This window comes from Nelumbo lutea, chromosome 7 (assembly GCF_056320005.1).
Source record: "Nelumbo lutea isolate HS-2025 chromosome 7, American lotus-T2T, whole genome shotgun sequence".
Taxonomy (NCBI): domain Eukaryota; kingdom Viridiplantae; phylum Streptophyta; class Magnoliopsida; order Proteales; family Nelumbonaceae; genus Nelumbo; species Nelumbo lutea.
Window position 1 is genome coordinate 34,724,417 of NC_142690.1, and position 10,853 is coordinate 34,735,269.

A 10,853-nucleotide genomic window follows, 5' to 3' on the forward strand; every position below is an offset into this window, starting at 1 on the left:
GTAGCACCCAAACGGCCGCATCTCCGGTGGCTTCTCCAGACATCTCTTTGGAAGGTAAGACAAGATCCATGAACAACTTGATTTGGTGATTATATTTTACCCATTTTCGTTTATTTTCAGTCCATTATTCCTTCTTTTCTATCCCCATGTTTTTTTCCTCATTACTTGGATCTTGAAAAGTTTAAGACACATTTGAGAAAATTTATCAGGCTTTGTCAGAATAAGAGTTCGACAATCTTGTCTCCTTTGCAAGTAGCACCCAAACGGCCGCATCTCCGGTGGCTTCTCCAGACATCTCTTTGGAAGGTAAGACAAGATCCATGAACAACTTGATTTGGTGATTATATTTTACCCATTTTCGTTTATTTTCAGTCCATTATTCCTTCTTTTCTATCCCCATGTTTTTTTCCTCATTACTTGGAAGCTCAGTTGGTGTTTTCATTGTCTTCAGTAGAGGTTTTGTCGGAATGAAACCGCAACCTTTACGAGCATGCATCTATTCCTTTTTTTTCAAATTTTCTTCTCATTTTAACCCAACGATGAGATCTTGTCACACTGCATTTTTCCTTCACGAGCATGCATCTATTCTTTGTAAAATGTATAAATACACATGGGTTTTCTAGATCTAACATTTTCACCTCATTTGTACAAATTTGTGCCAAATCCAAGAACGTATTTGTTCCCAAGCTTTAGGTAACACCCTTACTCACACTCCCATTGTTTCCCATATATCTTCATTCTATTTTGGTTGTTCTTTTCTTTATTTTTGTTTTTATTCCCTACAATCTCTACAAAATTAGTAATAATATTTGCAAGGTTAAATATAATCTCTGTTTTTTTTGCCTTTATTGCCTCTAATCTCTGAAAAATCAGTAATAATGCTTGCAAGGTTAAATATAGCATCTATTTTTTGCTTTTATTCCCCCTAATCTCTGCAAAATCAGTAAAAAATCTTGCACAGGTTAAACATAAACTCTATTTTTGTTTTTATTCCTTCCAATCTCTGCAAAATCAATAATAACGTTTTAATGGGTTAAATATAATCTCTGTTTTTTTTTTTTTTCCTTTGTTCTTGCTAAATTTCGGAACCTAGGACTTGGAACAAACCTTGATTTTCTAGTATAAAACAGATTGACATCAGTCGAGACTTAAACATTGAACATTATTAACCCACGGAAAGGGAAAGCCCATTGCTACTCCTACTCGATATCTCCACCAAGTTGGAACTAGTAAGATTTCTACCATCAATAGTTGAGATAATACTTGGAAAAGCACAACACTAGTTTGTGATGGCTTATGTCTTCCTTTGTTGAGGGAGAAGAGGAGGTTCAATTCAATGTGGTGTACTCATCAACAAATTACAAAACCAAGACAACCATGTCCTCAGTTTTTTTTCATGATTTATTTTAATTATTTGATGCGTATTAATTTTTTACGTCAATTCACTTATAGCTAAGTGGAGGAGGTAACTATTGGGACCATAAGCAATGCTATCTTGTCTGATAATGAATGATACTGTTATTCTTACCATTCCTATTTGGGTTGGTTAGATTTATTTGCATTATTTTAGGACAGAACAAGAAACAAAACTACTGTTGTTAATTCCATCATTGAAACCTGACACTATACAATAAATAAATTGTTTAAACTGCTTGGACTAATCTGGTTTTCATTCAATAGCGTTCAACTATAGATTATAAATTACCTTGGAATTGTATATTCTTGAGTCTTTCCTGTTATAGTTTTTAAACAATGCTTTCAAGCTCAATGTTGAGGACATGCATGTTTAAATTCATTAGCAAGAAACATTAAAACAAAGCAGAAAGTGATATATATCATAGCATGTATCAAAACACATACTAAATCTTGAAGATGGTCTAGGACATGGCATAGCTCAAGTTCATAGCATATGCCCTACATTGTGTATTGGGTTGGGTTGGGTTGGGTTGGGTTGGGTTCATGTTGTTGAGACTCCATGCCCACAATGGATTTATTGGTATATGGATGATTATGACTACATGGAATGAATATGTTGAACTATTGGTATTGATGAACTAATTACAGGTTAAAGACAAATTCAAATGATTTATTGACATATGTATGACTTTTTGGATGAAATAGGTTATTGAATGCAAATTCTTTGGTGTATCAACAGGTCTAAATAATGGAGCAATTTTAGTTCCTAGTAGTTTCTTTTATGAATGCACGCACAAGTTTTTTTATGGATGTGCACATTGAGTAGACTTATGAACAAATTCTATGATGAATGAGCAAGTCCAAATAATGAAGCATTTCTTACTCTTACTAAAATTTTTGAATGAGCAAGTTTAATAACACTATCATGCCACATGGCAAGTTTAATCACACGTGTCATACATTTGGGGGGTGCAAGTTGTCATAAAAGTAAATTAAATGCATTTTTATAGTTGAGCATGATTTTTCTCATATAAATTTTTATGCAAAACAAACACTGGAAAGTGGATTTTCTCACAAAATTTTCTCAACAAATAAACACATCATAACTAACTGAGAAAATAATTTTTCCTCTTCTCATCCCAACCTTTCATAGCCCAATTTTCCCAGCAATCAAACAGACCCTAAAAGACCAAAAAAAAAAAAAGAAATAACAAGAGATCCGCAATCCTCACACCATGGAGGTTAGCCAAATTCATTTTTGGCAAGTGACTAGAGCCAATCTGAGTAGTCAAAAGCAAAAAGGGATTGATCCTAGAAACCTCTCTGGGTTAACAAGTGTGCAAAACCATTTCAACTTCTCTTAACAAAAGAAAGAGAAAAAGAAATAGATTCAGCAACAACAAAGATATCCTTCCAAAGGGGCACCAGCTCAGTTGAAATGCTAGTCTTCTTTCTTGATAAAATTAATGCTAATAGAGCCTTCTTTTCCCTCTATGAAGATGTTGTTTTGGAATGCTCCCAGAGTGTTTAACGATTAGACCTATTCATGAGCCGGGTAGCTAGACGGCCCAACCCGGCCCCGGATGGCCTCAGACATATTATTAGGCTCGTGGGCCTAGGCTCAGGCCCAATGATCTAAGCCTGACTTAATTTTGGGCTGGGCTCAGGATTTTACATGAAAGCCCAACTTGGCCCGACAATATTAATATATATAATATATTCTTAAAAACATAATAATATTTTTATTTTATAAATCTAGCCCTAATTTTCACTCACTACTCTCCCCCAAATCAATTTCATACTTTCATAGTTTCATTCGATAAGTTACATTCTTCCTCAACCCTTTTATGCAATTGGCAGGTTGAGCGATTAAGCGGCTGGATACCATCAACAATAGCAACTAGTGACCCCATCCTCAATAGTGGCAAGTGACAACCCCATCCTCAACAACAATGACCAGCGAGTCAACGACTAGGGAAGTGGATTCATCTCTCTAGCAAGACAGAGCCCCATCTCCCATTCTATGAACCTGATTACCTGATATAGAATTAGAGGGAGCATCCCCATCCCCAACAGTGGTCGGCGGCACTCTATCAAGCGGCAACCAGTGACAAAGGTTACCCTTTTTCTCCCCTTCCACTCTAGATCGCCAGCAATGACAAGAATACCATCTGATATCATTTTAATTCGAATTTATATCTAAAATCATTTGGCTTTGTTCATATTATATCTGAAACCATTTTATTTGATTGATTTTTTGTTCATTTTATATATGAAATTGTTTCAACTTCAAATTTATATCTGAAATCATTTTATTTGATTGATTTTTTATTTATTTTATACTCATGCTCAAAACGAGTTGTGATGAGCTTTGGGTATATTGATATATTTGCGATGAGTTTTAGACATGCATAAGCTTACGATAAGTCTCAGACATGCATGGACCCATGATGAGTTTTGGATGCACACAAACCTACGATGAGTTTGAAGCCATCATAGGCCCATGACAAATGTGGAATTATTGTACAACTAGGAATAAATATTAGATACACGTGTGCCTTTAAATTATGCACATGACAAGATGCCCCATGGGCCTAGTAAAGGTTTGCAACACAAATAATGATGTCACCCATACCATGTTAGTATAAAACGGTCTGAAAAGAAGTAGCATACGTAGAGAATCCTTAACAGTCCATTTGGTTGCTAAGAAAGAGATGGAATGGAAAGCATCTATAAGGAATATTATTTTTGTAATGTGTTTGTTTTGAATAAAAAACTAGGATGGGATGAGAAAGTTTTGAGACGCGAATTCCCAAAAGTCTTTATGCAAGGTCACACCAAAATGTGCAACCCCACTGAGAAAGGAAGCAAGTGAGAAAATTTTGTTGAGAGCACCATTCCGAGTGTCATCTTCCTTTCACACACCATTCACCAGTCTTCTCACTGGTGCCATCTCCGGCGACTTCTTTCACTAGTAAGTTCAAATTTGCAATCCTCTTACGATTTTGGTTCACTTCTATACCATTTTTGTCTTTTTTCATTGAACGAGTTCCCATTCAAATATGATCATCCTCTACCTCTATCTGTTCGTCCAAACCAACCTCCATTGCCAGAAAAGACTTGAACTATCATTCAAGGTGTTCATTTGAACGTTGGATCTCTAGATCTAGCTTTCGGTGTTTGCCTTGTCTAGATCTAAAGTTTTCCATGTCCAGATCTAGCTTCCGGAATTTGCCTCGTCCAGATATGGCTTCTGCCTTTCAAAGTGAACTGTCGTTCACTTTTATACCATTTTTTTATTGCTTTGGCTTGAAATTTTTGATGGCTTTATTATTGCTCTATTTCAGGTAATCTCAGGCAAGCCAAAGGGATCTCAAGTCATCTCAGGTAATCTCTATTACAACAGTTTTATTTTTTTATATATTTTTTTCTTGATTCTTACTCTATTAATGCTCCATCAGTAAACTGTACAACTTACTCTATTAATGCTCCATCGGTAATCTCTTTTTTTTGTATGCTTTCTATGTGTGATTGTACTCAAACAATTTTTATAGGATTTGATATTTGCCTTTTGATTACATAGTGAGTGAAACACATCTATATGAGATCCTTTGAATAACATTGGAATGCTATGTTTGAAGTGAATAAGTGATCTAAATGATAAGAAAAAATTCATATATTGTGGTAATGTCAAACTTTTTATAATTAACTAACAGGACTTGTCTTCTAGCTCTCTTTGTAACTTGAGGACTTCTGCTAAATGTTGATCAAGATGTTCTTAAAGACTTCTCCACAATTTTCATTTTCTCAGTTACTTTCTAATAAACCATACTAAATCTTTCAAATATTTCAGACTTTTTAGTTTAAGCTCCATTTTGGTTCTTTAATGTATATAGGCAACTCAAAATAGGTAATTTATTATTATCACAAGGGGACTACGATTAAAGAGAAAGATTTCCGCAGGTCTGCATATCAATTGTTATACAGTGTTAGTATGTATGTATGGATTAGTGTGTTGAAGAGGAGGAGAATTGTTTTCTACAAAGTCATTTTAGTGAAGGATTTTCATTAAAGAGGTTTCCACAGGTCTGCACATCATAGTTTACTCATCTAGTAAATTTCAGCATTATAGAACAGGCCAGGTGACAAGATAAAATTTTCCCTAATAGAATAAAGCAATTTGAGCAAACTGAATTTCTTGTACTTTATAGTTGATGTTGCAAACAAAAAGAATTCCACAAGATTGTGAATCCCAATAATTGGTCACGACAGAATACTACATACAGGACTGGTGTAGATAAGGAACACCATCCATATACAATCCAGAGTGTTTTCCGTGTAGAATTTTTCTGACTTATCTCGGTCAGAAAAGTTCTTCTAATGTATGTGAATTGCAGAAGCACTATTACAAGAAAATGAAGGGTCTAGGGTCATACAACAAATTCAAAATATTCCAAAAGCTCTATTACGAGAAAGTTAATGTCCTTAATCAGCCACAAACCCAAAATCAAGTTTATATTAAAACCCAACCCAAGTTCAGACTGAGACCTATGTAAAAATCCGAGACCATTTTCAAACCCAAAACCTAAGTTATAGCTCATCTAGCATCTTATCCAAGCCCCATAAAACTTATTTTTGATATCATGTGTTGACCCCTATGCCTAAGAACCATAAAACTTATTTTTGTATGAATAAAGAATGATGGAAGTTTGTTGGTTGACTTTGAAATACACTATTTTTGAGTATTTAATTGATAATGTATCACTTATCTCCTCTTTTGTATGAACAAAAAAGGATGGTAGTTTGTTGGTTCACTTTGGCTCATTCATTTTGTTATCCCTATCCTTATATTGGTTAATGTATTTGTTGAGTTTATTATTTGGCTTAAAATTTTCATTATGTGTATTCATGTGCTAATAAAAAATAATCATCTTTTTTTGCTCTCTCCCTTGATTTAAATTGAATTGAGGAATCCTACTTTTATCCTTTTTTCATACAAATTTTACTTTGATAGATGGATAGAGAGCTTTTAATTGCAGTGTGCTCCCTCCCTTGACTTAAATTGAATTGAGGAATCCTACTTTTATCCTTTTTTCCATACAAATTTTGCTTTGATAGATGGATAGAGAAATTCTAATTCATTGGTTGGTGCTGCACCACTACAACTACACTTACGAAGAGGTGGTATTCCAATTGCAGCAGTACCAATGCAATATATACCCAATACCCCAAAAACCGATTATTGGGAACACTCCTAGGATCCATATAAAAGATATTGACATGAAGATGAATGCATCAAAAGAAAACCATTCGCAATCGATGATCATTATTGTGTTGGTTATTAGTTTGGTGTTTATGTCAATCTTATACTTATTTAAATGATGGTTGCAAATATTTGGTTGTTACAAACCTAGGGAACTGACCTATGACATTATGTTTGATGAAACCGTTTATATTACCTATTTCAAGTACACTATATATTTACTACGTAGGATTTTTTAATTATGTCATGTCAACATCACATGTTTCATTGATCAAATACTATTGTGCCGTGTCGTCTCCAAAACAAGTCTTGCAATGTGGGCTTAGAGAATGCATGGATTTGTTAAACTGGGATGGATCCAACAATCCTGTAAAATTTTCTCAGTAATCAAACACTAGGAAACAGGTTTGGCAGGATAACTGGTCTCAACAACCAAACAAAGGTGACAGGATTGAGGAAAAAAAAATTTCCCTTTCCATCTCATCCCTTCCCATCCTTTCTCGGCAACCAAACGGACCATAAGGGAAAGGAAACCCTATCTTCGAAGGATCTCGCTATATATTTACCAATTTCAAGTACACTATATATTTACTACATAGGACTTTTTAACTATGCCATGTCAACATCACATGTTTCATTGATCAAATACTATTGTGCCACGTCATCTCCAAAACAAGTCTTGTGATGTGGGCTTGGAGAATGCATGGATTTGTTAAACTATGATGGATCCAATAATCCTATTTTCTTAGCAATCAAACATTGGGAAACAGGTTTAGCAGGGTAACTAGTCTCAGTAACCAAACACAGGTGACAGGATTGGGAAAAAAAACATTACCTTCCCATCCCATCCCATTCTTTCTTGACAACCAAATGGACCATAAGGGAAAGGAAACACTGTTTTCAAAGGATCTCGTTGGACATGTGGCAAAACCCCAATAATGCTCCATTAATAGTCAACATAAATAAAATTTCTCATTTCCTAACAGAAAATGTCTCATTTTAAATCCTTCTCCTTATAGCTTTAGGTTTCTCTCTATAAAAAGGGAGAACAACTCTTCCCTAGGGAAGGACACTATAACTTGGACCTAGGGTTTCTCAAAAGGGGGATCATCATTTCTCCCCTCTTTTCTTCTCTCTTCCCCACAACCTCTCTCTTTCCTATAGCCTTCTCTGGACCTTCAGAGACTTGACCAACCTCCATAGCCTTACCATGGCACAAACACGTAAAAATTTAGATCTTCAATATATAAATCTTTGGTGTGTGGTGGTGATTTTTTTAAGATTCGTTGTTGTAACTATATTTTGAATCTTATTATTCAAACTAGTTTGAGACTTGTTGATGATGTTATTGCTAAAATTCATAATGGTGTGAAATATATAAAGAAATTAGTTGGTCGAAAGAACATGTTTTATGAAATTGCTGAAAAAAAATTTCATTTGAATATCGTCAAAAGATTGAGGATAGACATGTGTATGAGATGGAATCCAACTTATTTGATGTTTGAGCGTACCATTTTTTATAAGCAAGTTTTATAACATTGAAGGCAAAGGGATAACAATTTTAAAATGTTTGTGCTTTCAGAAGAAGAGTGGGGCAAGGTTTATAAACTTCACAAATTCTTAAAGATTTTTTATGATGTTACTTGTATGTTTTCTACCACTAAACACCCTACTTCAAACATTTATTTTAAGGGAGTGTGGATGATTCATAGACATTTGATGACAATAAGGAACTTGATAATTTTTTGTCTAACAAGGTTAGAGATATGAAAGAAAATTTTGATAAATATTGGGTTGAATATAATATGATTTTGTCATGTGCTGCTATGTTGGATCCTTGTTGCAAGATAAGGTTAGTAAAGTATTGTTTTAATAAGCTTTATGGGGATGGTGGTGATGAGTGTGTTAATTCTATTTTGAATATTCTTCATGCATTTTTGCTAAATATAAGGAAAAATTTTCCTCTACATCCATGGTTGGATCTTGTAGTCAAATTAACATTAGTGAAAAAAATGGTGATGGTAATGGATTTGAGGATTATGAATAGTTTTTTAAGTTTGAAAAGAAAGTCTAAAAGTGAGAAAAATCAATTAGATCTTTACTTGGAGGATCAAAACCTTGATACAAAGGCAGATGTTGGTATTTTAGAGTATTGGAGTAAGAGTTCACTTTGGTATCTTGAGTTGGCAAATTGGCATCAATAGCTCAGGATATTTTAGCTATTCATATCTCAACGTTGCATTTGAATTAACATTTAGCATTGGGAAGAAGGTGATCAATCTATGGAGAAGTTCACTTAAATCTAAGACAATTCAAGTTTTGGTTTGTCGTGAAGATTGGCTTCGTGCACAAGGCTTTGCAATAAGTGATTTCTTATCTATTATTTATTCAAATATATTATTATTTATTTCATTGAATCTATTTTAATAGTTTTTTTTTTCCAATTATATGTAGGGGGTCAAGCTTGTTGAGCACTATTACAAGATCTTCAAGTTTATTAGAAGAAGAGGAGGTATCAAATAGCCATGATGATGACGAAGAAGGTGCTGGACTTGATGATATGTATGAGCAATGACAATGAGTTTTTTCCTTTTGCTCAAGGAGGGATATTCAAGTTTGTTAGTTAATTCAAGAATGATGGATGGCTGGAATATTTTATTTTTGTTGGAATAATATGATTTTGTATTGATGGATGGTTGTTTTCAATAATAGATAGATGGCTAAAAGCCTAAAACATCTTTTGGAACAAGTTTGGTATTGGTTGTGTTTTAGTGTGTTATGTTATACTTGTGCCAATGTGAATTTTCATGTTAGCTTTATGAGAATGGTGATGGAATATTTTATTTTTAGAGGAATAGTATGATTTTCTATTGATGGATGGCTAGTTTCAAGAATGCATAGATGGCTAAAATCCTAGTTAATATATATATATATTGAAATAAAGATTGATATTGGTTAATGGTTATGTTTTGTTTTCTGAATTCAGATTGCCCTTTGTTTGGAATTGAAAGAATACATTTAGAACTTAGAATTGACATTTTTCTTCTTTGTTTTACTATTTAAAATAGGGATATCTTTGATTGAATCATATAAAAACTTTAATTTACAGCTACATGACAAAAATAACGTTGCAGGTGTTAAAAAATCACGATACAACCTTACAGGTGCCAAAAAATCCTATTATGATTATACAAGTGTTTGGGCTTCGGACCTCAGGCTTTTATGAGGGCTGGGCTCAGGCTTGGGCCTAAAGATTTTACGTTGACAATAGGCGAAAGCCTAGCCCGAGCCCAACCTGATTCGGCCGATGAACAGGTGTAGTAACAAAAACTTTGGAAGATCCCTTATGGACATCACCAGGTTTCACAAGCCAACGATAGTCATCATCGTGGAAACCCGTATTAATGCTAATAGAGCCTCCGGAATCATTGCCAGCCTCGGTTACTCAGGTTCCTACAACGTGGATCTAGAGGGTTTTTCTGGTGGTATTTGACTTCTGTGGAAAAACTAGTAAATTACTTTGCAAGATACTAATATATCAGACCATTTGTATTCACGCTAACATTCACCTGCACCCCTCTCAACCGGATTGGACCCTAATAATCACCTAGAGCGAAATCAACAAACCTACACTTGGACTGAGCTTAATCAACTTTCTACCAATATTCCCGGTCTGTGGCTTTGGATTGGTGATTTCAATGCAATCCTACACCCAAATGAATTTGGGCTTCAGTGCTCAGGACTTAACTACTATTTTTTTCAAGGCTCAGTTTGGAAAGAATACAAATACAAATATGTACAGTATAAATATATACGAAATAATACAAAATGTAAGGTTTTACACTCTACATATTTGTATTTGAACTCCTTCCAAACTGAGCTTAACATTTATCAATCTGCCTATTAGGGTTGATTGCTTTCCCTAGCCCCTTGTCCAAGCTAGATGGGACAATATGGAAAACCCAAACCTTGTTAAAAGAGACCTAACCATCCCAAACCTGCGTAGCTACTGCAATTACTGTTGTCTATAGAGAATCATCCATTGCATTGGAGTTTGGACTATGTTCTCACTCCTCACAGATCCTGAATTTGGATGGGCTCCCCACAGAACGCACCCCACATGTGCCCCACAGCTCATTCTCCGTGAATTGGGAACATCTCACCATATGACAAA

The 10,853-nt window shown here is 34.7% G+C and overlaps 1 long non-coding RNA gene across 2 annotated transcripts; it reads left to right on the plus strand.

Moving 5' to 3' along the window:
- The first annotated feature begins 207 nt into the window (after positions 1-207).
- LOC148846063 (uncharacterized) lies at positions 208-9,463 on the plus strand. 2 transcript variants are annotated; one of them, XR_016102626.1, is made up of 5 exons: positions 208-306; positions 3,277-3,532; positions 4,197-4,390; positions 4,764-4,803; positions 9,134-9,463. It is a non-coding gene; the product is annotated as an uncharacterized LOC148846063 (long non-coding RNA). The 2 variants fall into 2 exon arrangements; XR_016102627.1 differs by lacking the exon at positions 4,197-4,390.
- The last annotated feature ends 1,390 nt before the right edge of the window (positions 9,464-10,853 follow it).